At 42.7% G+C, this 27738-nt stretch overlaps 1 long non-coding RNA gene across 1 annotated transcript; it reads right to left on the bottom strand.

Annotated features, from left to right (window-relative positions):
• Positions 1-1813: 1813 nt before the first annotated feature.
• LOC140548158 (uncharacterized) lies at positions 1814-27738 on the bottom strand. Its single transcript, XR_011978540.1, has 3 exons — positions 27601-27738; positions 18441-18509; positions 1814-2466 (listed from the first exon to the last, which is right to left on the bottom strand). It is a non-coding gene; the product is annotated as an uncharacterized lncRNA (long non-coding RNA).

Below are 27738 nucleotides of genomic sequence, written 5' to 3' on the forward strand. Positions count from 1 at the left end.
GTCCGAATGCCAGATATTAATTTACTTGTGTTTTTGTCTCGCGGCTGTTTATACAAGACTTGGAGACGTTTTGATGTGAATTAAGGACAGGGCTGTTTTCTGAGGTTAGAAGAACTGTCAGCATTGTGGGGGGGAAAAAAAACAGAACCATACCTGAAGGCTCGGGATCAAAAGACAAGAAACAAGAAGACCTTTCTTAGTGCGGAGCATCCCTCACTGCAGGTTCTTTGGCCCTGTCTTTAATCTGCTTCGCTTTCTTCTCCTCCGCAAGTTGTTCTGTGGCGGTGACGTGTGTTCCTGTTTAAACGAGACTTATGATTTATGTCAATGTCTTAATGGCTTCTGTTTGCAGTTGCCAGAGCATGTTCTCTTCTGGTTCAAGCTTAGCTGTGCTCCTGACTGGAGAACGATGTTCTTGGTCGTGACAGCTGACCCCGGATCAGCCAGTCATTCGCTGCAGACTGCAGTTGAAACGATGGCGATTCTGAGCAGGAAGGAGTTAATAGAGAACAATTCATGCCCTGAAGTACGGATTCACACTGACACACTGTGCCTGTTAGTCGCTCTATTGTGAGAAGTGACGACTGCAACTACTGGTGCCCCACTGAGCGAGATATCTGTCACCCGATATGTGGGCAAGGACTGAAAACATGCTCATAAGCAAACAAGTAATGACTTGAATTGATACGCATGTTAGAGCTGAATGATACTGAGCAAAAGTCCCATTGCGATATTTCATCTTTTGTGATATTCGAAATGGAGCTAATTAACACTACAGTAGAAAATGGGTGGATTAAGAAGGGGGTTAAGTCAAGTAATGATTTGGCTATTTTAATACCCTAGATGTAGTTGATCAAACAAGATACTCAGGTCTGGCATCTAAATTCTGCATCGGAGCTGGAGCTAAAATGCTTCCAGGTCTTTAACATAGTGAGACAGACTTGTCGATGAGGTTTACGGAGCAGTATAACTGTATGTGAACTATAACTAGAACATTGAACATTAGATAACAGGTGTACCTCTTTCACAAATACCTCATACTGGCATATATTAGGCTTGTAATTACAGAACAACAGAACTCTCATCAATAAATTGCATCAATAATCTATACACGTCTAAATCCATATTCTACCCAACACTTCTTGCCTAAAATAGCTGCCCTAGTGTGTATCATCGTTATTGTTTTAATATAGCTCAAAGCAAGTTTCACTAAAAATCCAACAACGACCAGCTGCATTTGGCTGGTAGCTGGTTTTGAAGGTCCACCCTAGATGGCTCTTGACTGGTTGATTTGAATGATTTCATTTGAGTTTGATGGTTGATATGGTTTAGTCGTCCAGCAAAATCAACATAACCAAGCTGGTCAACCAAACTGACCAGTTTGATGACCAGCATGGTCATGTTGCAGATAAACCATCAAACCCAAACATACTGTGTCCTATGCTAGTCAAGAGCTAAGCTTGTCTAGCTCAATCAGCTTGAACAGCTTTAGTTGGCCAGGCTGGCTTTTTCAGGTAAGTCTGCATATGAAGACTGGATGCAGTTTGAGAGGGTTTAGCAAAGTTTTGGGCACATATTTATAGACAAGTATGCGTGATTACTGAGTTCGTTTTTGTTAGCATTGTTGGCCTCATTGCTCCAGCACCAAATCAAAACTAAAAAAGGCCAGATTTGGACAGCAAATTTGTTTCGGCGGGCTGACTCAATCTGAGTTAAGTTGAAAAAGTGTGTCAATTAGATTTTACACCAAACTATTTCTTTACAAATTATCCAAAAGTGTTTTTGCTTGTTTATTTTCAACAGAATTCCTAATGTTTTTATACTTTATTCACTAAAAACCCACAGTAATGTAGGTCAATTCATTGCAGTACCCATTTACGTACTGCAGGTATCCATACGGCTAAGGTGAATAACACAATACTGGTGAATAAACGATACAGACATGCACGAAAGATTGATGAAAGAGCATCAATATAGCCAGTCCAAGACTGTAGTGAGAAGTATTAGTCAGAAGAATTGGATCAGCACTCCTCACCATCTGGTGATGGGTCGTGACAAGATGTTGTCTACTAGCATCACTGTACTACTTCTTAGTGATTCAGCTCATCATGTCCAATGTGTTTATTATGTGTATGGGAAGGTGGATGATCCAGAAACTTCAGGGGATTGTAAAACAGGCATGAAGTGACAAAGTTTGGATAGTGGGAGTGATTGCAGGTGTGCCCAAATACATTCTGATGTTTTTGGGTGGTGGAAATGATGTATGGCATAGTGGCTAGTGTGGCCACAATGAGAAGCTTTATGGTGGGTGGTTGAGTTCAGAGTACATAGAGTATATTTATGATTTGACCCAATGGCAGCCTGCTTGTTTTCTTTTATCCCTGTTCCCTTATTTCTGCTCAGCTTCGACTTCTGGATCCAACATCCTATTAAATCACGTCTTGACAATGTTTGTTGTCCAGAGCTCTGTGGAAGGAAAAATAGTTCAGCCAAAAACCAACTTAACACACTTTTCCTGTTACCTCAGTTGATCAGTCAAGACAGTGAACTTGGAGCTATGAGGCTAATGCAGCTAACAAATAATGGAAGCTTACAGACATCAAGGAAGCATGTGGAGAACTGCTCGTCTAAATCTTCACACACTATCCCAGGTGGTATCACTTGGCATCAGGCCCCTGCAACTTATTCAGAATGCAGAGGCATGGGTCGTCTCCAACGTTTCTAAGCCTGCTGCGTCCCCCTTCACTGGCATCCTGTAGCTGCTGTCCACACTAGATTTAAAACCCTGACTCTGGCCTACAAAGGCAATAATGGACCAGCCTATCCATACTTGAAGGGCAATAGTCAAAAGCCGATCTGCACCACGAGCCCTTTGAGCTTCAAGTACGGCTCGGCTTGACCCGCCATCCCTTGAAATCCACAGAAGACAGGCGTCCAGGCTTTTTTCTGTCCTGCACAGAAGTAACTTCCTCTGGGTGTCCGAACGGCAGAGTCCAACGCTCGCTGTCTTCAAACCCAGACTGAAGACCCTCCTCTTCAGAGAATACTTGGGCGAAAAGTAGAGTACTATGGTCTCCATACTGACTTGTGTTTAGTAGTGTCTAAGCTTAGAGGGATCTTTGAATTATTAGTCTATTCAAACTATCTGAGGTTATTCTTGGGCAAATACCAAAGCACTTTGATCTGGATAAGAGCGTCTGCTAAATGCCTTAAATGTAAATGTAAATATTGTTCAGTAATGTAAGATACACTTGCTTACGTGGTTTCTGACTCTGTGAGACATTCTGTTACTTTATAAAGGGACAAAAGGAATGAAAATGTGTTTTGTGCTGGTGGAAGCTTTATGGTTTATGCTGGTCTGATGATGGTGTGGCGCTGGCTGACCAGCATACCAGTGTTTAAAACACAATGAATGCTGAATTATACTGGTCTAAGACTGGTGTGTTGCTGGTTGACCAGCATACCAGTGTTCTAAACACAGGAAGTGCTGGTTCCTACTGGTCTGGAGCTGGCGTTGTGGGGGTTGACCATCTTAAAAGACTTACAGCATACCAGTGTTCAAAACACAAAAAAAAGTTTGCTGTATGTGGGTGTTGTACTGGTTGACCAGCATACCAGTGTCCAAAACACAACAAATGCTGGTTTATGCTGGTCTGATGCTGGTTAACCAGTATATCAGTATGATGGTATGGTTCTTGTGTTGTGCTGGTTGACCTGCATACCAGCATTCACAAGACAACAATGCTGGTCAGATGATGGTTGATCTGAACACCAATGCTGGTCTGCTGGTCAACCAGTACAACACCCGCATACACCAAAATTTGTTGTGTTTTGAACACTGGTATGCTGGCCGACCAGCACAAACCAGCATTTATTGTGTTTTGGATACTGGTAGGCTGTGCCCATCTGTATAAACCAAAATATGTTTTGTTTTGAGCACAGATATGATGGTCAACCACCACAACGCCAGCTCCAGACCAGTAGAAACCAGCATGAACACTGGTATGCTGGTCAACCAACAGCACCCCAGCACATACCAGCATTTTTTGTATTTTGAACACTGGTATGCTGGTCAACCAGCACAACACCAGCACCATACCATCATACTGATATGCTGGTTAACCTGCACATACCAGCATTTCCTGTGTATTTTGAACATTGGTATGCTGGTCAACCAATACAACACTCACATATACCAAAATTAGTTGTGTTTTGAATATTGGTATGCTGGTCAGCCAGTACAACACCAGTACCAGACCAGCATAAACCAGCATTTCTGGTGTTTTGAACACTGCCATGCTGGTCAACCAGTACAACACCAGTACCAGACCACAGACCACACACACCAAAATTTGTTGTGTTCTGAGCACTGGTATACACCAGTATAAAATCAGCACACTGGTATGCTGGTCAACCAGCAGGATCCCGCATAACCCAGCATACCAGTGTTCAAAACACAACAGATGCTGGTTTGTGTGGGATGCTGCTGTTTGACCAGCATGCCAGTGTTCAAAACACAACCAATGCTGATTTTATACTGATCTGGACACAGAACACAACAAATTTTGGTTTACGCGGGTGTTGTACTGGTTGACCAGCATACCAGTGTTCAAAACACAAGAACAGCTGGTTTATGCTGGTCTGGTACTGGTGTTGTACTGGTTGACCAGCATGCCAGTGTTCAAAACACAAGAACTGCTGGTTTATGCTCGTCTGGTACTGGTGTTGTACTGGTTGACCAGCATGCCAGTGTTCAAAACACAAGAACTGCTGGTTTATGCTGGTCTGGTACTGGTGTTGTACTGGTTGACCAGCATGCCAGTGTTCAAAACACAAGAAATGCTGGTTTATGCTGGTCTGGTACTGGTGTTGTACTGGTTGACCAGCATGCCAGTGTTCAAAACACAAGAACTGCTGGTTTATGATGGTCTGGTACTGGTGTTGTACTGGTTGACCAGCATGCCAGTGTTCAAAACACAAGAAATGCTGGTTTATGCTGGTCTGGTACTGGTTGACCAGCATGCCAGTGTTCAAAACACACCATATGCTGGTTTTATCAGGGAATCTGTGTCACACAGTGCCAGGAACCACATGTGCAAGGCATATCTTGGGGTGAGTGTGTGGTGATTCGGGTAGCTACGCAATTTGCACAGTGTTTTGGCAGAAAAGCTGTTAGCTTGCATTTAGCGACAGCACTGCTTGACATTTGCTGAGCAGGCTAACTGGCCTCTAAATGACAGTGGGGTTACTCCAGTAGCATAAATGCCTGCACATGCTTTGATACCAAGTTACCAGCTTCGACAAAGAAGCTCTCTGTCTGTCCAGGACACAGATCTCTTCATTACCGCTCTGGGACAAGTTTATTTACCCGTCAGCAACTTGCGTAACCCTATTACGCAAACGGTCAAATTTGCTTTAGCACATGCGTTCCTGAAGTAGGACATTCGTTGTGACATCCTGAGCTACTCGAGCAGGTCGAGTGCTGTGCATGAGGCACGCTGCCCATCGTAGCTCCTGACAGAGAGAAGTGTGTCAGAGGTGAAGAGAGCAGATCGGGTTTCAGAATGGAAGGCTGTGAGAACACACACACACAGACACACAGACAAAGTATGCCTGAATGGCCTCACACACACACTGAACTACATACATACACACATACACACAATTTAATCATCACATATCCTCAGCCTACGCATTGTTACTCCCAGGACAGCGGTGAGGTCTTGATGTTGAGGTCATTTTAAGTCCTAATCTAGATCAATCAGTCTCATGCACTCTTACAACTAACAGTATATGTCCAAAAGTATTTAGACACCCCTGACATGGCTGTTCAGTTCTGCACACAGTTTGTATCATCCATAGAAACATATTCCCAATAGAACGGGGTGCTCTGAAGCAGCTGTGCAAATCTAAGAGCAACATGCCCGATGCCAGGTGTCAGCTAGAGGACATTACGCCCACCAGCACTTCCTTGTATAGTAATGTGACTATGTTCTCTGGAGTGATAGAGCTTCATCCAACATATCCAGTATCCCGAATGTCTCTGGGATGCAGCCAACATCAGTACCTGACCTCACCAATGATCTTGTGGTGAAATCCAAACAAATTGTCACAGCTATGGTCCAGCATCCAGTGCTGCGTTCCATTTAAACTGAGATGTTGGAGATTCTGAGGTTCATTTAGGAAATTTCTACTGGAACGCCCCACAAGTTGGTATTTCCTACTCGGAAAGTCAGGAGAATCTCACCAACTTCAAAATCCAAGATGGCCGCATTGTACATCAATAGTAGTAAAAGCAGTAGGATTATACTGTTTATTGGCACTTCTGTCTATTTGTGTCTCATTAACTCACATTTACACACAGTGCTAAGAGCTTTCAGATTTCAGAAGGAAGATGGATAGGAAGATGTCAACAACCTTTTAAATGAATGTCTACATTTACATTTACAGCATTTAGCAGATGCTCTTATCCAGAGCGACTTACAAAAGTGCTTTGCTATTTACCCAAGAAAAACCTCAGCTAGTTAGAATAGACTAATAGTTCAAAGATACCTCTAAGTTTAGACACTACTAAACACAAGTCAAAAAGGAGACCATAGTACTCTGCTATTTGCCCAAGTACCGTTGGAAGAGGTGGGTCTTCAGTCTGGTTTTGAAGACAGCGAGCAACTCTGCTGTTCAGACACCCAGGGGAAGTTCAGAAAGTCTGTTCAGTGGCGAGAGGATATACAGTTTCTGAATTTTACTGTTCGGATTCAAAGAGCTAAATTTCACCATACTGCTGTGTAATGGCTTTAAGGTGTGTTTCTAACTGAAACATATGTTCAAACGTATGTTTGGTGTCAACCAAAGAAAGTTGGGTTCCCCTTTTGAGCCTCGATTTCCATCAAAGTTTGTTCCTCTTCTGGAATTTTTCCTTGCCACTGTCACACTTGGCTTAGACATGGATTTCTGTAAAGCTGTGAAGCCTGTTGTAAAAATCATACAATAATATAATAAAAACAACACTAACAAGTGCAATAATGAGGACACTGATACACTGATCAGTCATAGCATTATCACAACCTACCTAGATATTGTGTAGGCCTTCGATGTACCACCACAACAGATCTGAGCATTCGAGGCATGGACTCCACAAGACCTGTGGTATCTGGCACCACCTTAAAGTCCTATAAATTGTGAGGCGGGGCCTCCATGGGTCGCATCAATGAGACAGTTCACCTGTTGTCTTTCCTTGGAGCACTTTTGGTAGGCAACACTCCACAAGACCTGCCTGATGCTTTGGAGAGGTTGTGGCCTAGTCATCTAGCTATCAAAATTTGACCCTTTTTTTCAAAGTGGCTCAGATTTTTTTTATGCTTGCTCATTTTCCTGCTTATATCCAACCATTTGACAGATGCCACTGTAGATGACGATAAGCATTGAGTGGTGTACAGGCAGGATGAGCACAGGAATGTCAGGAGTACATGGAGGAGGAAGCAGAGGGTGTACCAGCTTAAAGATAAGAAAATGAAGCGCACCATTACAAAATTTAGTTGCATTGCCCTGGACTCTCTGACAGGTTTTCTGATGCTTTCTCATTTCTTTAATGCACTTTCTCTCTTTCTCACTTTGGTGTGCACATTTTACCATATGCAGATCATCCAGAACATGCTATCCTATGTCCTCACTGGTTATTCTCCAACCCTTTCACAACAAAAGAGAAAAGTATCATTTGAACACGCAGCCTCCTCCTTACTGTACCATCATCAAGGCTGAGTCTGCGACTGAAAAGTGCAGAGCAGTACAGAATGTGAGAAGTAATGCTGCGCTCCATGTTCACACTTACTTCACACTCTTATGTCTACCACTCACAGGATCACACAGCCTCTTACACAGTGACATGACAAACACCACAAACTGGGTAGAGCTCGCATTTGAAAAAATGGCAGGCGATGTAGTCGGCAGAAGCCGTGGGAGCCTTTCAGGTTAAACTTGCAGACCTTGTTTAACCCGGGTTGTTGCCCGTTTGGCATTTTCCTCCTTATCCCTCAGCAAACAACTTCTGTGCTGTCCATGGTCCTGAAAAATGCCTCGCCGAGATCTGCTAATGAAAGATCTTTTAACTTTGTCTTGACCTTGGACTGCTGACTAATAACTACACCTTTTAAATACATGAGGGCTCAGAGTCAGCACTGTAGTAGCCATTGGTTTTAAAAGAAAAGGGACGTTATAAAATGTTGATATCACAGTGACACTATGAAACTACTCTAATAAACTTTATTTTTTCTTTTTCTTCCTTTTATTTCCTCAGTTATCCACAATTCCTACCCACTAGCTAGGCCTCCCCCACCACACAATGTCACCAGTGAGGAAACCATCTGTGTGCCATCCTATCCAATCACTATCCCCTGGACTCCAAGCCATGGATGGATTAAACTACTGATGATGGGACCGCCTAGACAGCTGAACCACTCAGGACCCCTGTGAACTCTCTTATTTGGTCAAGAAACAGTATATGAGGCATGTGGTCTTGATCAAACAGATCTTGCAGACCCTGTGGTCTACAACATTTAGAAGATTTACTGTACTTTAGTTCAACTTGTCTATTCATACTATTCATCCATCCAGAACTATGCATTGAAAAAGGTCAAAAAGTATCCAGACACTCATTGTAAAACAAGAATTGTGTCCTGAAGTATGGATGTAAGAATACAAATTGTTCAATTGTGACTACAGTGTTAGATTGTGGTTGGTGTGATAGCTTGGTGCTAACATATTGGCTAGAGCGTTGGACTGGGATGCTAATAAAACTGGAATGCTAATAAAACTCCATCCAATGGAGTTTGTGTGGATCCACAACTGACCATCCAACATCAGTAGCTGACCTCACTAAGACCTCGCTCAGACCTGGTAACTTCCTGCGTCTTGAAGTTGTGTGTGAGGATAATATCTGGATATGGTCAAACCATATAAAAATGCAGGTGTAAACACACCCAAGACTAAAACCAGATACAAATCCGATCACTCAAACCACTTCAGGAGGTGGTCCAAGTCACATTATGGCAGTGTAAACACATCCGAGACGCATTCAACAACCAAAACCCATCCCAGTACAACCCAAACTCCAGTTATTATTGCAGAGTAACAAGCACATTTGCATATTCCCCTCACCCAGGGATCATGATCATCAGATTTCAATCTGACTAAGTGGAGATGGGATCTAATGCTCTTGGGGCTGAATGTAATTACATTCTCAAAACAATGTTCCACCATTTCATGCAGCTACTTAAAGCTGAACCAGGTGAGCTCACCAAACTGTGCTGGATGCCAGCCCTCCAAAACTGGGCATGAACACCCCCTGATCTTCCCTGGACAGTAGATACAGTTTCCCTGGACAGTAGAGACAGTTACTTCAACAAAAGCAGGACAAGCTATTTCTTAATAATTGATTTAGAAAGAAACAATGAATGAGCAGCTGTCCCAATACTTTTGCCTATATTGTGTATGTTAATGTTATCAAAGAGATCACTGTGTTAAATAACAGCGGGACAGACGATCTTATTGTATTTGCAGTGGAGGGAACCCGCGAGCTATGGGTCCGCGGTAATGACCTCACAGAACAAAGAACAAAAGAAGGGAAGTAAATGAAATCCCAATCATCTGCAGAGGAGGTATGTCTGAAAAGCTCTCTGGAAATCGTTATTCGTGCTCTCTAAAAACAGCGCTGAAATATGAGTTGTCCTCCTCACAGTTTGATCTTCCCAAGTTTTGAACTATAAGCTAACAAAACAAATGCAAATATTGACCTAGACACTTTAAACATCCCAATTCTCAGGCTATTTCCCTTTCGGCTTTTTGGCAGGCATCCCGAGCAATAACCCAGCCGCTCTTTGGTTTGTCCCTCAACCCCCCTCCAGCATTAGTCAAAGTTTAACTCGGGCTAGATAGTCTGTGATTAGAGCCAAAGATAAGACACGTAATTTAAACAGCATAAGACCAATGACACTAATGGCGATACGGAACCTGATTTCATTATCTTGTGCAAGAAAGCAGTTCTTTGGGATTCTTGGGTCTGCCTTGAGTGCACACACTCCGTAACCTTCAGGAAACCAGTTCAGATCTTTCTTTTTTTTTTATCATTTTTCGACAGTTCCTTTTGAAAATGTAACTTACTGACTAATTAATTCACAAAATCTCATTTCTTTCCACATTTCAGGCCAGGGTTCATCATCTTTTCTGACATGGCTTTATATGCCTTTAGATCTTTGGTAAGGAAAATTGTATGAGGTCATGTTGATTCCAGTCAGTTCCAGCAAAGGTGATTGGCAAGTTTTTCCCACGTGGGCCGAGTGAGTATAGATTTTGGCCTGACAGACCCAAAACATTTGGAGATCTCATTCTGAGAGAGCTCATTCCTGAGAGCTAAATTTACAGCAGTTGCAAAACAGAGGAATTGATAGTACTTTAGAGTTCATACTTATCTGAACCTGCGCTAATTCATTCCCGCCAACAGCAACAGAGTCGGACAGAACTGTCACACAAAATCCACCAATTCTAATGTGCCGTAGGTTCACACTTTCCTGGAATAGCAGTCTGTGGAGTAGTTATCACAGTTTCGTTCAATTCCTGGAACACCTCCCGTGACACGTCTGTCTGTCTGTGCTCAGCATTTACACTTTTACAGATGATGATTTTTCTACTCATTTAGTTTGACTACAAATATTTGTGGACACCCTTTCAAGTTGCACCCACTGCTGACACAGATGTGCAAATGCACACTCAGGCAGCTTGTCTAGTCCCTGTAGAGAAGCATTGTCAATAGAACTAGAATGGGATGCTCTGCAGCAGATAAACATGAACCTATTGGCACCATGCCACCTAATGTCAGGCGTGGGCTAGAGGGGTATAAAGCCCCCCAGCTTTGACCTGTGGAGCAGTGGAAGAACTGTGTTCTCTGGAATGATGGGGATGGGATGAGTTGGGAAGTTGGTGGATGAGGTCGGGTGGTGATCCTGCAACATCCTGACTTCACTAAAGCTTTTGTAGCTGAATGCCATCATATCCTCACAGCAATGCTCTTCCAAAATCGATTTTTTTTTTTATACATTTGATTTCGGAAGAAACAATGAACAAGCAGGTGTCCCAATACTTTTGTCCATATAGTGTATGTTCAAGTCAATTCTAATAAATGGCTTAAGGCATTAAAAATGTATCAATGTTTTAATGGGTTTGTGTACTGATATGCTGATATCAAGGTCAAAGGAGGTTCAGTCAGCTGAGACAGGATGTAATCACAGTCTATGGGTCACGCTCTTCTTTTTAGAGAAGGCTTGACTGTGTGTCATAGAAAGTACTTTATCAGCTGTGCTTCTAGGAACAGAACTGAATTACATGCTGGGACAGTTTGAAGAGGACGGGACTGTGCTAACAGCTGATGGGGGGGGGGGTAAACTGTAGCTAGTAACTAGCACAGACATTTACATTTATGGCATTTAGCTGACGCTCTAATCCAGAGCGACTTCCAGGGTTACTCATACTCATATTACAGAGGTGGGGCACTGTAGTGTTAGGAATCTTGCCCAAGGACCCTCATTGGTGTAGTGCAGCATAGTCACCCAGAGCAGGAATCAAACCCCAGTCCCCCACATGGTGTGGTAGCTCACTGGCAGGTAGTAATCTTATCTGTTGCGCCACATCAGCCACACCCACAACCGACAGGTTCTATGCTGATAGAGGTTGGCGTACTAAGAAGCAGCACTGCAGTTCTACAAGTTACCTGAGTACTGAGTACTTAAGTACTGAGTAGTAGCTCAAATACTATGTTACTTAGTATTTGAGTAGTTGAATTGCTACTCAGTCCTTTTATTGAACTAAAACAACATTGGCAGTCAGTTATTAAAGGTAATTTGTTGGAGGCAGCAAAAATGGGCAAGACTTTGACAAGAGCCATACTTTGATGGCTGGACAACTAAGTCAGATCATTAGGTAGGTCTTGTGGGGAGTTCCCAGTATGCAGTGGTCATGGGCACCCAAGGCGCATTGATGCGCATGGGCAGTGAATGCTAGCCCATCTGGTTCAATCCCACAGAGAGAAGAGCTACTGTAGCACAAACTGCTGGCAATGTCTTATGGACTCCATATCTTGACTGGTCAGATGAACTCTGATCTGGCATGAGGGTGACATTACATTACATTTCATTACATTTAAGGCATTTAGCAGACGCTCTTATCCAGAGCGACTTACAAAAGTGCTTTGCTATTTACCCAAGAAAAACCTCAGCTAGTTAGAATACACTAATAGTTCAAAGATACCTTTAAGCTTTAGACATAACTAAGCACAAGTCAATAAGGAGACCATAGTATTCTGCTATTCGTCCAAGTACTCTCAGAAGAGGAGGGTCTTCAGTCTGGGTTTGAAGACAGCGAGCGACTCTGCTGTTCGGACACCCAGGGGAAGCTCGTTCCACCACTTTGGTCCCAGGACAGAAAAAAGTCTGGACGCTTGTCTTTCGTGGAATTTGAGGGATGGCGGGTCGAGCTGAGCCGAACTTGAAGCTCAAAGGGCTCTTGGTGCGGATCGGCTTTTGACCATTGCCATCAAGTATGGAGGGGCTGGTCGGTTCTTGGCTTTGTAGGCCAGCATCAGGGTTTTGAATCTGATGGGGACAGCAGCTACAGGAAGCCATTGAAGAGAATGCAGCAGTGGAGTGACATGGGTGACCTACAAAATTTTAGGCCGGTAGTTTTAATGTTATGGCTGACCGGTGTAAGTACTCTGTAATTTAAAGATGCCCTAGAATGTTCACATAAACCCAGTCCACTAACGAAAGCCCTGGTCAAAGATGGTAAAGCTGTAAAAGGTGATGAACACTATGGGAGAATATGGTGTTGTTGATACTCCAAACGAACCAGGCCCCTAAGAAGAAGCTCAGTAAGAGGTGTGCGACAAAGAAAAGCTGGGGACGCGAGCAAGTGCTAGGCTAAAAGTTAACCCAGCCGAACAGCTACAATTATTTAAGTCAAATTATAAGGTTTTTATTGGGCTGCTTATTTTGGCCATTTGCTGGTTTGAGGTCGGATGGTATCCATGCTCACAACTTCAGTGAATGTAACACTGCAGTGTCTGTAACTGCATGAAGGAAGCAATGAGCTTTTCCAGGTAAAATCACTGGCATACTGCTAGCACTGCAGTTTTTGCAGTCAGCTGAAAGAGCCCTGATTGATCATTCATAGGAACTTTGACACCAGACCATATTCGACAAAAAGACAAATTTCGCAATTTTAATGGGCTGAAAAATCTGGATATCTTTCTGGGAACGCTACAGTACACAGAATTCAGGAGTGATACATGGAGCAGAGTGTTTCTGAGTATAACACTGCAGCAGTCAGGCCATTTATTTTCTATGAAATTTAACAACTAAGCTCCAAATCTGAAAGACCAATGATGCAGTGCATCCTGATTTAATGTGTTTTTGTCTTCAGTCTTGTTTTCAGTTTCTGAAATTTGTACTGAGTAAAGGTTTGTTTGGCGTGACCAGTCTGAAGAATCCCACTTTTTGGTCCAGAAAAACTTGTGGGACTTTTCTTTGGTAATTGATGTCTGTAATAGCACTTTCGGCCTGTTGGTGGGCTGTTTAAGAGGTTCCTCTAAAACGGTGGAGGAACCTCTTAAGGTGCTTTGATGAAACCTTCAAATAACCTTTTTTTAAGAGGTTCCTCCACAGAAATTGAAGAACCTCCAAAAGATCTTCAAGGATACTTCTAACAGTGTCAGGTTTATCAAAGCGTATCAAGAAGGATCTCTGAGGTCAGTGTTTTTTCTCTTGGATGGGTGGGTGTGATAGAAGAAATGCATGGTGACATTACCCTGAACATGAACGTTTTTTCTTCACACTTAAACGTCCTCAAACATCACCTCATCTGTCCAGAACAGATGTTGTTCTATGACCTTTTGAGCAAACTGAAAGCTGGTCCTTTTGTTGTGGAAGCTTGTTACCAGTCTGGTGTCTTCTTCACATTAACATTTCCACTTTTAAAGATCTCTGTAAGTTGTGGTATATCATTTACTGTGTAGCTACACACACGGAGAGGTACTGAACTCAAACACCAACAACACTGTTACGTGGCAAGGAATATAAAATCTGGAAAATCCCCGAATATTTGTTGATTTTCTAAAACAATATTACTTTAATTGGACTTTATTTGTATAAGTTACTATGTTAAGCACATTAGAAAACAAGGATATACAACAGCTTCTTTCCATGTGACATCAGCTAAGCAACCTCAGTTGGTTAACTCCCTTCATTCAAACTACCCTGTAACATCATCATGCTAAAGACAGTGTGTCACATTGACAGCAATCTTTGCTCTCTAAATATCATACTTTGGTATAATACTGTGTGTCTCATAAGGGAATATATGTGATTTTATGGAAATACGACAGGTGTGTGTCTCTTGTAATGTTCTTACACCAGCTGTTTTAACCCCCAACACACACAGTGACTGATGGGTAAACTTTACTGTCAAATTCCTGTGTAGTGATAAACTGTTACTCACTACTAAAGTTCCCATTGAACGAAACACTTTCACTATCTATGGTTCGGAATCTCACTAAAAATGTAATTGCAATGCAACTTCTGCAAAACATCTACCAAATTCTATTTCAGTACTAATAGCACCCCCTTGTGGAGAATCTGCAACCTGCTAAATGTAAGTGAATGAGTAAGTAATAGGCCAGGCAAATATAAAATATCACTGCTTAATTTTAAGTAAATGCTTTTGATTAATTTCATTTAAATTAATTTAATACAAAATAAATGCTTAATTATTTTTCCCAATATGTTAAATTAAGCAAATTTACAGCAATTGCCCATCTGTGGAGAAAATCAGCAATAAAATGGCCATTTGACATTTGTACATCCTGAATAGTTTCTTAGGGTTTCATGGTGTCGTCTTTGTCATTTCTTACTGTGGTTTGTCATGATCCACCAGGGTTCTTGTGTTCTTGCTTCTTAACAACCACAAAACCTTGTACAAAAATGGTGTATTCTGTATGAAACAGACAGAAATTCACCCAGTAAACCTGTCAACACAACAAACTGGACTTTAAACTCAGTCACGGTTTAATTTGAAATCCAATATCCTGGAATATAGAACCAAAAAAGGAGAGGACAAACTATGAGGACAAACTTCTTCTATGATATTAAATTTATGTTTGCTAAACACAGCAATAGAATCGTTATATGGTACCAAAGAGTGAAGTACCACAGCTAATACCAAACAACCATGGCCTTCAAAAAAGCAAGATAAATGAATGAATGAATGAATGAATGAATGAATAAATAAATAAGTGCCATGTAGGCCTATTGCACGTAGGCCACTGGTACACACTTTTTCAGCCCTGTATCAGTGTACACAGACTATCTTTCGCTAGTCACTGAACAGAACCTGCAGTTGGGTATTTCTCCATTCATACAAATACTCACTGCATGTTCGAGACATTCATGGAAACGTGCTTCTGGGTAACATGCAGAGATCGAGTGAGAGAAAGGGGACGAGAGACCTTTGTGCTGAAACTGCCCTTGAAAAGATAAAGGCCTGTTTGATCATGTGGTGCAGGGACCTATCGGCCAGTGCTGAAACAGGAATCACGTGGGAAAACAATCCTCTGATGATGTCAGGCTCAGCGATATGGTTTATGCATTTACGTGAACTACGCTATATGGACAAAAGTATCGGGACACCTGCTCATTCATTCGTGGCCTGCATGGTAAGCTGTATGTGTTCCTGGGACAACTACAGGTTAGAAAAGGTTCAACTTGAGGTTCCAGCTGCAGGTTCACGTGAAGGCTGTACATTGAGTCACAATGGTTACATTGATTTCAGGTTCGAGTGTCACATGAAGCTGGTGTACCATAGCATTTTTGGATCCATAAAGAACCATGCTCGTGATAGAGTGTGCAACTAAGTGTGAGGAAATCTTTTAAGGGTCTAAAGAGCCTTCATTTACCAATCTAAAGGTTCTGTCTGTGTGGAACCAAAAGTGGTTCTTCTATGGCATTGCTCAGAGGACTCATTTTTTAGGAGCTTTTCTTTTTAATACTCGTCATTGTCTGAACACCAAGAGCTGCTTTCCTAGACACTGTTTAAGCCTAGTCTTGGATTAACTTGCCAACGTGTCAATCACCACTGGAAATTGTTTTACTCTCGGTTTAGCCTTAATGTCTGGGGAAACTGGCTCCACAAGCTTATTGATTTGGACACTGAAACATATTCATAGTTTTACTGCTTAACACGTCTTTTAGCTTATTTAAATAAAGAGTTAAACCTCTTAAAGTCCTCAGAGCCACTGGTGGTTCCTGGCTCCCCCCGCCGCCCACACAAACCCTTCTGCATGATCCTTAGGGTGTGAGTCACACAGCATAAGGGGTTCAAGTATTGGTAGTACTGATAATTAAGTACTTAAGTGAGTATTTAATGCAAATTAAGAAAGCGTTAATGACTTTGGGATTGGTATTTGGATTGGATTCTGGTATAAAATGTGCTTTGATATGATTTTGACCCCCATGCTTTTACACATTAACAAATGTTTCTCTGGTTAGTCTGCTTTTATTCAGTGGTACATAGCATGCAACCCAACTTCTAACACAACAACTACCTAACTTTGGTTCCACATATCTGTTTTTATTGTGTTCTTTACAAGAAATGTCAAGAAATGTTTGCCGTCGTGTAAATAGCAGTTTGACCTGCTGGCTGTTTCTTTAAACTTAAAGATCATTTGCGAAACATACAGAGCAAAGGTCACCAAAACCTCTCTCAGGAGGTATTCGGTTGGTAATTCAACCAAATTATAATGCGTTTACATGCTGGCATTGATGTGATGGCACACAGCCATGTAAATGTTGCCATTGTGATAGCACTATTGGAACAACAGCATGTGTACAGGAACATGTATGCTGGGATGACTTGTCCCCTGTCTTGGACTGCTATGGTACGCTGCCATTACCCCACAAAACAAATTCTGTCACTGCTCCTTTCAAAGCATGGACTATCATGTTTACACTGTATTAATGTATGATCTACACTGAGATGTCATGGCCCTGTGTCATAACCACTGGCACCTAGTCCAGGGGGTGTTCCTGCCTTGCGCCCAGTGACTCCAGGCAGGCTCTGGACCCACCGCCACCCTGACCAGGAAGAAGCAGATAAGTGGGTGGATAGATGGAATATACAACATCAATAATTTAGCAAAAAAATTAAACAACACACTGTGAATGTGAAGCTTGGCCTTTTAGTGTTTCTATCACAATTAAGATGTTGTGAGTTACTTGGCGCAACACATAGCAGGCCAGCAATACTGTTCAGTAGGCAATAGTTGCCCAACAACATACTAGTGAAGGATAACTCCATGAACAGCAAAACGGTTTTTAATAGCATGTCACATTAATACAGATGTTGATGTGAGTATGTGAGCCCTATGAGTGGCTGTTGAACTCATATTCTCTGTTGTGTGCATGGCTCTGTGTCAACAGGAGGGAAAGATGCAGTGGCAGGGGTAATGCGGACCGGAGGAGTTGTGTACAGTCACCTCCCTCTCAGATTGCTTGAGCTGATATGTGAAAGGGAAGTGACCGAGTGACCTAGTACTCAAATAACTGACAATGAATAAACTGGGAGACAGAACTAGAGGGAAGTGGTTATGAAAGGTCCCTTTTAATAGAGTAAAATATCAATTACCACAGACGTGCTGAGTGAGGAAAGAAATGGTGATGGTGGCACATTAAAGCCCCTGGGAACCTAAATCTGAGTTGTCTTTCTAATAAAGCTAATCTGGCTCCTCAGGGCCCCCAGTGTTATTGTATAAAGTATGTCTTATGAATATCTTCCCAAAAGTCTAATAAACGTCTGCTGTATTTCACCAGTAATAGGCCAGAACAAACCGGCTAATGAACAGTTTCTACCCACAAGCCATCAGGTTCCTGAACAAGCTGTGAACCTTTCACCAACACCACTGCACTCGGACACTTTATTATTAATACTATATATATCACTGCTATGCTTCATTTGAAGCCTGTATTAATATTAATACCATTTTGGTCACTGAATAACCTTTAGCTGTTAGGAATGTTGTTTGGTAACCGTTACCCACTGTTAACAAACAGCAATGAAGGTAGAACTGTTACAGAGATTATATGTAAATATGAATGTTTTATGATGTTGTGCTTCGCCATATAAGCAGCTCATAGGTGTGCGCAACATGGAAATTTCACAGTGACGCATGGCCTGAGTGGCTTTTTGCTTGCTTATGCAGTGAGCAGGGTGACTGTTTGACAGCCTGGTAAACCAGTCTCTCCTCCTTCTCTTGTGCGGCAGCACGAACAGGAAATTACGGCCTTACATAATATGACCTACAATTCGTGGACAGCAAATATTAGCTTTGTGTTGTAACAATACCTTACCAGGCTTTTGTCCAGGATGAATCAAATCGAACCTCTCTGCCATTCAGATGAACCTTCTGACCACAGAGACTGAGATAGAGAGAGAACGAGAGAGAAAAAGAGAAAGAGAAAGAAAGAGAGAGAGTAAACAGATCGGTTTCCCCGGGCCTCACTGTAAGCTCACAGGCAATAACAAGTCGGTCGGCCTGACCTAGTTGAGCTATTTTCTCTCTTTCCATAAAAACATCATTGGATGAGGTCAGGGAGATGCTGGGGTGGCGAGCGATAGTAGGGGATGCAGTTTGAGGTTTGTTGTCTGGATGCTTGATGGATGACATCACTGTGTTGAAAGTGTTCCCCTCTGCCTCCCTCCACGTCTCCGCAGCAGGCGAAACTGCTTTCCATTCTATTAGCATTGCCTTAAAGGGAAGTCCCACTGATTTTTCTCTGGCTTGCCCCTTTCCTTTACCTTACGAGCTCAGCTCTCTATAGATGGGAGATAAATCATACGTCACTTGCCTATGTTTGGTGCTTATTGAGTCTCAATGCGAGGTTTAGTATTCCTGGCCAAAAGAAAGAGCAGGACTTGAGCAGGGTCTGAGGCCGCAGGGCCAAAACAACCAGACTGGTTGATTAGGTGCTGATTAGCGAGACAACTTCATTCAAGACAGGACAACACGCATGATGCATGAGCCTTTAAACATGCAGAGGATGCATAACTTTGTGATAACTGCAAAATAACTTTGTAAAACTGATTTGCCTGGAAGCTGTCCAGGGGGTACACGAAACCCCTTCGCTCCTAGAACGGATCATTGGAAATGGAAGCATCCGTCCCAGAAATGTGATCTGAGTCGGGAGGAAAACAGCACTGCGCTCCAACCTCTTTCTTGGCTTAAGCCGATTGTTTGTGGCCCTGGCCCCAGTTCACGAAGAAAATATCAGCAGGATGAAATGTGGCATATGGCACAGGTTTGTTTTGAGGGGCCTTTGATGAGGTAAGAGAATATAGAGACAGGCATCCCTGAGAGACAGTCATTTGGGGAGACAGCAAGACCCTTCTAACGAGGTCCTTGTAGTTCTATGACGCAGTAAAGTTAATGAGGTGGCAGAACCATTTGTTCTCGTGTAATGGACCCTTCGGAGGTAAAAGAGTGATTGATGTTGGGGGTACAATCCAGGTTGATTCCAGGACATCTGAATGTATGATTAAATATCACCCAGTTCATCAACAATACTTTGGCTTGGGAAGTTAAAGTTAAAGGAAGAAATGCATGGCTGTACTCTTAAAGACATAAAGGTTCTTAAATTATTCTTGGCTTGGACATGCTGTCCTAGGAACAGGCCTTAGAGTCAAAAGCTTGCATTATATGGAGGTTCTTTAACCTCTTAAACTTCATAACTTTTATTACAGCCTAAGGATTATTATTCTGTTCTTACATGGAAAACAGTACAAACTGGCTGAGTTATGATAGGAGTGAAGAATGTGGCTTTGTAGAGTTTAAGAGGTTATGAGGGCTCATACAAGGACTTCAAGCACCATTATGTAGCATCTCTCCTGTAATAAGGAGAATAGTGTCTCTATCGTTGCTACTCCAGTCTCAACATGTTGGTTACTGTACTATGTAACTTACTACCATCTCAGTCCATGTCGTTGCGGTCCAGTGAAAAACATGTATCTCCAAAATTGGTGGCTTTACAGGACAAGGCAAAAATGGTCTTAGCTTTGAATGGAAGTCAACGTGGAGCAGTGGTAGCTCAGTGTGTTCGATTCCCGGGCTTGGCAAGCTGCCACTGTTGGGCCCTTGAGCAAAGCCATTTACCCTTTCTGCTCCCTGGGCGCTGGAGTTGGCTGCCCAACACGCTGGGTGTGTGTGTACTCGCTGCCCCTATTCACTGGCGTGTTTGTGTGTGTTCACTACCACAGATGGGTTAAATGCAGAGGACACATTTTGCTGTACAGTGTACAGTGACAAATACGTGCACCTTTACCTTTAGATGCTCCTTTTACTTCAGCTGACGGTTCTGTATCTCTCACCCATGTCCAGAAATGGGTGTCCTTTAGACATGGCTCAAAGCACGAATCACACTTCCCCGACCATAAGGGGAGCCCAGGAGCCGTAAATACCCATTCTTGAAGGGTTAAGGCAGCTCCTCGCACTCTTGTCTCCTGTCCAAAAGAGTTCCTAAGAACCATCTACTGCACCATTCCAAAGAACCCTTGTGGACCCTGATTTATAAGAGAGCAGCTAAGGATTTGTTAATGTTATGCAGTCAGATTAAAGGCATCAGATGGGCCATCAATCCATGACATCACTTTGCTGCAGCGGGTGCTGATCAAACAACCTTCTGACGGTTCATTTGAAAGCTTTTCATCTCTGATTCTGCTTTCTCTCAATTCTCTCTTTGTTGACTTGAATTCACATCGGCCTCCGAAGCATTTTTCGCCCGAAATGGCTGTCATTCTTCTGAAGTTAATACAGATGATCCTTTGTGAAGTGGAACCATGTGATGGATGATGACTATTAGCTGCCTGGATGTTAGCTATTACCACCTACAGGACAAAGTACGAACAAGCATTCACACATGTGCTGGAGTCTCCGGAGAATCCAGCGATGATAAATCCTCAAGTAGTCGCATGGAGTGCAGTGGCTAATAATTCATAAAAGGATTTCTGATCAACATCTGGAGTCGTGACTCAGTTCTGGAGAATCCATCAGACGGCGGAACATCCTGCTATTGCTTTGTAACGCGTGCCAACCCTCATTACTGCTACAAATCGAGCAAAGTGTAGAAAAGAACAATCCTGTTTTGAGAAGCTCTGCTGCTATTATTTATCATTAACTGGCTCAGGGTGACAAGGCCATAGCCACACGGCCTCTGGTTTATAACTTGCATCACTGGCTAATTACATTCAGTCTCGTTGCTTTCAATTTAGAGGGGGCTGTATCCGCTTCCTTGCCGGTCCGGCCGGGGCTGGACAGCCGAGTAACCACGGCAATGCAGCTCAGAAAACAACAGGACAGCTGCGCTCCACGGCATTGGCTATCGGCTTCCCCTCAGACTAAATAAAGCCTCACAACACAACAGGCCCACGGCTTTTCCCAGGAGTGCCAGCCCACTGTTTACCATAACTGCGTTAAGAAATCCAGCTGTTGAGCCTGTGCTGTGTGTGGAAGTGGGTTTATACTCAGGTTCGAGTCGCTTTCGCTCAGCGTTTGTGTGACTGGAGCGAATTCATCCTAACCTCAGGGGTATTCTGAGCTCCAGCAAGAACAGAAGCAAAACCTCAGCACTGTTGCCGTTAAACTGGTGGTATTTTCCTGCGGTGGCGAGACTTCAAAACAGATATGAGGGAAGTTTGCTTTAGAGAAGTATGATGATTTTCAAAGGGAGAGGGAGTTAGGGCAAATGTAGACTCTGGATCCTAAGAGGATGTCTCCCAGGATGTCTTAGTGAATAGTTTAGTCCTGAAAAGACAGGAAAATGGAACTGCCTCGGTGAAGCATCACAGCTGCACCTTTATTAAATGAAATAATTAACATTCATTTGCAGTCTGGTCCAGATCTTCTATGATTGACTAAAAGGGCCAAAGAAGCAATTATCTGGGACGTACTGATTTTTTTTTAATTTTGCTCTTGGTGAACACTTCATAGCCTTCATAGCTTTTTTCGCATGAACAAGCAAAAAAATAATAAAATAAAAATAAATATATATATTATATAATAGTCATCTGACCTTCTAAAACCTGATCATCAAATCCCTGTTGCAAGCCATGTGTATCACTCACTTCACTGTTAATGTACATGTCCACTAAAAGCTGGCTTCTAGAGAGGTCACTAAGCCAAGACCATTGCCTCTCTGCAAGCTTGTGGGCGGCCATTCTTGCACTGCAATCTGAGGCTTTCAGCACTGCAATTACATCCCATCAAGAAGTTTTGGCTCGTTGTCTGCCCAGCTCTGACGAACAGGGTTCACATGGAAGTGCTAGTGGACGAAAAGGGCCATTTTAGTTCTCATGTCCTCAAGTTTGCCTCAGTGTAGCATGTGCATGTGTGGAGCAGAGGATGTGGAAAACAAATGGTGATTTAATTACAGTGAAAGTCTTTTCCCGCTATTTGCATGCAAATGCTTCCCGCTGTATTTGTTGTGTCCACCGAGTGGAAGAAAGCTTTAATCAGAAAAGGACACACATATGAGCTCACAAACTCGGGAAGTATGCACTGCAACCAAACTCCTGTACCTATTTGTGTTTGTTTTGCTCTGAAGCACGGAGGCCCAGCTTACAAATTACACTCTAACCGAAACCCACAGCTTATCTTAGGGATATCTCCCAATCTTCAGTTGAACCCAGAGGGCATTGGTGTTCCCTCTCATTCCTCCCATAGTTACTAGCTGATAAGTTTGAGCAGGGTGTCCTTACAGATGTTCTCCTTGCTTTAGTACACCCGCCACAATGCAAATAGGATGTTTTTCCCCAGTTTTACTCAAATGTCTGTCTTTATTGCTTCTCAAAATCAGTGGTCTCAGGGGTATCTCCCAATCTTCAATTGAACCTGGAGGACATTAGTGTTCTCTCTGATTGTTTTCATAGGTCCTGGCTGATGAGTTGCAGCAGGGTGTCCTTACAGATGTTCTCCTTGCTTTAGTACACCCCCCACAATGCAAATAGGACGTTTTTCCCAGTTTCACTATGTTCATTGATCTTCTAGATTTTCTACTTGCTTCTAAAAAGCTTGTATCTCAAGATTAAATGATGTTGAGGCCTGGACTCAGTGATATCTCCCAATCCTGGATGGTATTACATTTACATTTGCATTTACACTGAAGGCATTTAACAGATGCTCTTCTCCAGAACGACTTTCAAAAGTGCTTCACTGTTTACTCAGATAATGCCCTTAGCTAGTTTGTGTCGACTAGGATCACCCAAGTACTCTTGGAAGAGATGATACTCCTGGATGAGATGGGTCTTCAGGTATTAGGGTTCTCTCTCATTCTTCTCATAGTTACTAGCTGATGAGTTGCAGCAGGGTGTCCTTACAGATGTTCTCCTTGCTTTAGTACACCCCCCCCCCACCCACAATGCAAATTGGTCGTTTTTCCCAGTTTCACTAAGTTCCTTGGTCTTCTAGATTTTCTGCTTGCTTCTCAAGATCAAATGATGTTGAGGCCTGGACTCAGTGATCTCTTTCAATCTATTAAATGTACATTTCCATTTACACTGAAGGCATTTAGCAGATGCTCTTCTCCAGAGCGATTTACACAAGTGCTTCACTGCTTACTCAGAAAATGCCAGCAAGTTTGTATCAACTAGGATTCAAAAGATACCTCTAAGCTTAGATACTACTAAACACAAAAGTCAGTATGGAGACCACAATACTCAACAGTACACTTTGCCCAAGTACTCTTGGTTCTCTCTCATTCTTCTCATAGGTCCTAGCTGATGAGTTGCAGCAGGTTGTCTTTACAGATGTTCTCCTTGCTTTAGTATGGCCCCCACAATGCAAATAGGATGTTTTCCCAAGTTCACTCTGTGTGTCCTCAAAATTTTCTGCTTGCTTCCCAAGATCTTCCTTCTCAAGATCCAATGATGTTAAGGCCTGGTTTCAGTGATATCTCCCAATCTTCAATTTACCCTGGAGGACATTAGTGTTCTCTCTGATGCTTCTCATAGTTACTAGCTGATGAGCTGAGAGCAGATATTCCTTACAGATGTTCTCCTTGCCTCACTGCTGCTACACAACACCAATAGGGCATTTACCATTTGGTCTTCCAGATTTTCTGCTTGCTTCTCAAGATCCAGTGATGTTGAGGTCTGGACTCTGAGGTGTCCAGTCTATTGTTCTGTGAGTGCCATCAGATTATCTGTTTGATTTGCAAATGTTTTGTCTTTGTTGCATGTATGCTTTTCTTAGTAAGGACGTCTTGATCATCTCCACATCCTTTCAGACCCACAGAGCTGAATTGTCTTCTCGCAGTGGAAGGGTGGACATGAACACCTGTGGATGTTTTGCAGCCTGATGTTTTCCTGTCTTTCTCACAGATGAAGGCTTTAAGTACTGTTTATCTGATGTGGGCAGAGTTTGTGGTCTACCAGGTCTTAGACATTTGTGAGGTGTCCCATTCTCTCTGTGTGTTCGTGTTGTTCTTTGATGATTTGACTGAAGATTGGTTTATTTTTTAGACCTTCTCTTTGGAAATGTCTCCTGAAAAATGAGTAGCCTGCATTTAAGCCACTGAATACAAGTCATTAAGCCATAAATCATTTTTAAGATGATTTGACAGTGTTCTTTTCCAAGCTATTGTTAAAAGCACATATTTTGTTGAACTCCTTTTGGCCCAAAACTTGTTTAAACACCTGAAAGGTTCGAGATCTGACATCACATCATGGGGAAACAATTCCTGGACTTGGCACTGTTCACAAGGTAGGACTTTTACAAGCATTGTTGATTTTTCCCATGTGATATTGTTTCTCCTAAATAAAATATCTGTTCTAAAAACACTGTGAAATGATAGGCGTGCCCTAACCTTTGAGTAATAACAAGCAAAGACAAAACAGCTGTAATTAGGTGGGATTCTGCTTATGTGTCTCTTTTGTTTCAGCTCTCTTCTTTTATAAATAGCTCCCTCTCTCTCTTTTTTTTTCATAATAGCTGGCCCTCTTTCCTCCAATGTGTGTGCGAGGGTGAACTCTGCTCCTGACTCTCCTGACTGGGGGTCATTTGGAGTGGTTGGTCAGGCGAAGGCCCAGCTCTGGCAAGGGCCACCATCCTCTTCCTCTGCGCCCTATTGTTCCTCCGCTCATCTGCAGGGTGAGGTCCCGCTGGCTGCACGCAAGCCACCAGCACATCCTGCCCCGATCACACGGCAGGAGGAGAAAAACAAGCGTGCCGGCTGCCCTGCTCGGCTGCCATCTCGGAGTTTTACGTTTCGCGGAATGCAGCAGAAGATCGCCAGAGCGATTAGCGGGCCGTACGTCAGGCAAGAACTCGGTAACCCACAGACACTGAGGACGCTGAGGCCTACAAGAAGAAGAAGACGAAGCAGCAGCAGCAGCAGCAGCCCTGTATTTGGTAACCATGTAACCTACGTGAGGTAAACAGAGACGACAGCCTTGGCCTAACCCAGAACGAACCCCCTCATCCATTTGATGTGCACATATTTGGCACGGCGGCTATATCGGCCGCATGGAAGGAAACTCCTCGGGAAGTGTGATGAGAGCAGGAGACCTTTTCAAGTGAGGCTATTATTCTTTGATAACCAGTGTTTTGCGTTTGGCCTCCCTAGTGCTTTTCATTAAGGAAGGAATCACCTTGGCCTTGCCAAGACTTAATCAGAAACAGCCTCCACTGATGGTTAATTGAAGCAAGCTGGACCTCCACGCTCTATACAATGCACAATATGTGGCAAATTTCACCACTGGCTGCACCGTTCGTCAAGGAAAGCCTGCTGCAACATGGGGCGCCAAGTCTAGAGATCTATAGATTATGCTGGTGATTTCTGACATGTCACCGCAAGGATGAAGATAATTGGCTCGACGACTTCTTTATCTCTCTGTGAATTTAGTGGACGCTTCGCTTTTGGAAATGTAAAATATCGAATGCCATTTCAGTCAAGACTGCACATAACTTGCGCCTGTGCTGAGGGAATATAAGGTCAAGCGGAGGTGCACGTTATGTTTTTGTCTGCATCGCATGGCAGCCGCCCAGCTAGAAAAAGAACTGCATACATTTTCTTCAGAGCTGTGTGTGTCTAGCATGCTGTTCGCCAAAACCAACATATTTCTGACATATTATCAGGATAATGGTAGCCCAGAGTGTCTTTACCTTTTAACATACCATACGAGGTATGTGCATTGCTAATGGCAATAATTCCAATGCAATATATGTTAGCCATTCACTGTATGTTTATGAACAGTCTTATGCAAAGGTTTGGGTACCATTAAACAAATGACACATTTTGATGTTGTTTTGGATAATGAGAGGTAGTAAACACAGCCTCTGTAGTTATCATGCCTAAAACACAACATTTTGGCAAATCCTAATGTACTTTTAACATAGAAAAACATTAAAATTGAAAATTATTAATGAGGCCTAGTGTTGGGCGATATGAGCGATCAATTTTACGATGAAGTGATCTAGAGATGTCCAGATCTGATCCAGTCACTCGGGAATCAGGCCAATCCAGGATCAAGGATTTGGTATTTAAGGTTCAGATTCACTTCTTTTGGTTTTCTGTCTGGGGTTCTCTAGGCGCCATTAGCAGACATGATCCTCAGCTGCTGCAGACGTATGTCAAATCCTAGATGGAGTTCATTTGTGACATTATTTTAGTGAGGAAAACAAAACTTGAGCTTTATTTCAATTTGCAATTCCTTCTCTCCAAAGTCCTGATTGATGTGGATGATGTGGACTTCTGTAGATGTTCTCTAGCAAACTTCAGACCAAAATAAGGTTTGTGATAAGGTCACAGTTAAGGTTTTCTTCATCTGACTTCCATGAAGACTATGTTTGGGTTCTTAGAAGCACAAGAGCAGGTCTCTCCAGGTGTTTTCTTGGTTCATCTTGACCTCTTCAGACCCACTGATGCCCCATTTCTCAATAACATTCTGCACTGCAGAAACCACGAGCTGAAAACACTTGGCTACCAAGTCGATTATCTTAATTTTCAGATCTTTAGACACTGGCTTAGAGGAACCCATAGTTGGTGAATTCATGTTAGTTGTAAAGAATCTGAGAATTCATTAAGTTTGGAAATTTGATTCACCTGACAGTTCTCATTACAACTGGTGACATGCCTCAGGCCTAATTAGCTATTCTTTGCTGTGGTAGGTCTAAGGCCTGGTCTACACTTTTGCATAGGCCATGTTAAAGTTGACTTTTTTATATTTTGAATGACTTTGAGTAACTGTGGGTTAGGATTCACTAATTTCACTTAGGATTTACTGTGTTTTATATGCGTTTAGCTACAGAGACTGTTTCACTGTTTACTACTACTATTATTTAGGGTGTATCTTTGGCATGTTACTCAACTGCAACCCAGGGTTTTTGATTTTCCTTCCCATCTGGCTATGTCTGTGGGGGCATTATGTCAAATATTTGGAAAGGGTAAAAGTGTCCTTTGCTGGGTCACAGTCATAATCATGCGCTGACAGTGCGTGAAGGGCGTATCACTCTTTACTCACCGTGCTTCCTCTGTGCTTCATTGTCTTCTCGTCCAAAGCGTAGACACAAACAACGCATGAATTCAGCTGCTGAGTGAGGCCTTGGAAAGGGCTTCAGCCAAGGCCATGCATATAGCATAGCACACACTTACTCAGTCT

Source organism: Salminus brasiliensis, chromosome 25 (genome assembly GCF_030463535.1).
Source record: "Salminus brasiliensis chromosome 25, fSalBra1.hap2, whole genome shotgun sequence".
Lineage (NCBI taxonomy): Eukaryota > Metazoa > Chordata > Actinopteri > Characiformes > Bryconidae > Salminus > Salminus brasiliensis.